We start from the raw sequence: 1,423 nt of genomic DNA on the forward strand, positions 1-1,423 counted from the left end.
CCAGCCTCCACAGGTAAAGAAAGGCAAGCAGCCATGCGGAAAAGCCACGAAGGTGCTTCGGCCCGGGCCCCACGGAGGCCTCTGGTCACTGGTCACCAGACACGAGTGAGGAGACCTTCTGCCTCCCGACTTCAAGGCATCCCACACGGTGACACAGTGGAGTACACACAGTTGCCCCAATAAGCCCTCCCAAAAAGCAGACACCTGAGCAGCATACACGCTGCCCGTCACGGTTTTAAATCACTATGCTTTGGGGTAATGTGTTATGAAGCAGTAACACGTGTATGTGCACTCCTGTTCATCTGAATCAAATATACATCTTCATGTCCAAAACCTAGCCTCCTCAGCCAATCAGACGTCACAGGAATCCACTGCAGTTCCCTTCAGCAAACGTTTATGAAGAATTCTCTCTTATCTCGAATTATACTCCTGGTTTTCTATCACGGAAGTGGGTGCCTCAACACCCCTGAAATAACAATGCATAATAAGCCAACAGTTTCCAGGTCTTTTTAAGTGATGTGCAGACTAGATGTGTTCAAATGTATGTATCATTTAAAGAGCCCCCTTTACATTCTATACTTTTCATGGCATACCCACATTTATAAAAGCTTGAATATAACAGTGATTTAGAAAAGCTTAGATGTAATCTATTTTTGTTTAAAGGGGGTGAGTGCTTCTCAGTAGTTAATCTCTGAGTGATGGAACTGCAGGGGATTTTAAATTTCTTTTTTGTATTTTCAAAACTGTCTATAATATTTTGATAATTAAGAAAGACAACTTTTTTGAGTTATTTAAGGTTAACTTCTACACAATCATTTCTGTTGCAAAACAAAGCTGTATAACTCTTCCTATATACAACTATATGAGGGCTTCCACCAAGTTGTAGCAATACAATATAAACTCAAATAATGGCATTTATGTATCAAGCCACCATAAACATACCTAATTCTGCAGCAGATAAGGAGACAAAAAAGAAAAGAAAAACAGAATGACAGTTCAATCCCCCAAAATCAGCTGAGGCCTCAAAGTCAATTTTTTTTTAACTTAAAATCCAGCATCCTGAGTCCCCTACTCTCTCTGTTAGTATTTTCCCGAATGACCCTTCATGCAACCTTTCCAATCATCCGACATAACGAGCACAAATATAACTCTTTTTTAAGACACAAATCCAGCACAGGCCCGGCTCAGAGCAGGGACTTAACATGTTTGAGGACAGTAAGAAAAAAAGCCAACAGGGGAGAAAAAGGAACCCTCGTGCACTGCTGGTGGGAATGCAGACTGGTGCAGCCACTGTGGAAAAAAGTATGGAGTTTCCTCAAAAAGTTAAAATGGAACTCCCATTGACCCAGTGATCCCACTTCTAGGAATATATCCCAAGAAATCAGAAACACCCATCAGCAAGGATATATGCACCCCTATGTTC

General features: G+C 41.5%; 1 protein-coding gene across 2 annotated transcripts in view; it reads right to left on the minus strand.

Annotated features, from left to right (window-relative positions):
• The window catches only part of GOLM1 (golgi membrane protein 1), a 27,450-nt gene that overhangs the window by 22,167 nt on the left and 3,860 nt on the right, over positions 1-1,423 (minus strand). The window lies entirely within an intron of this gene.

The sequence above is a fragment of the Myotis davidii genome, unplaced genomic scaffold (genome assembly GCF_000327345.1).
Source record: "Myotis davidii unplaced genomic scaffold, ASM32734v1 scaffold556, whole genome shotgun sequence".
NCBI classification, from domain to species: domain Eukaryota; kingdom Metazoa; phylum Chordata; class Mammalia; order Chiroptera; family Vespertilionidae; genus Myotis; species Myotis davidii.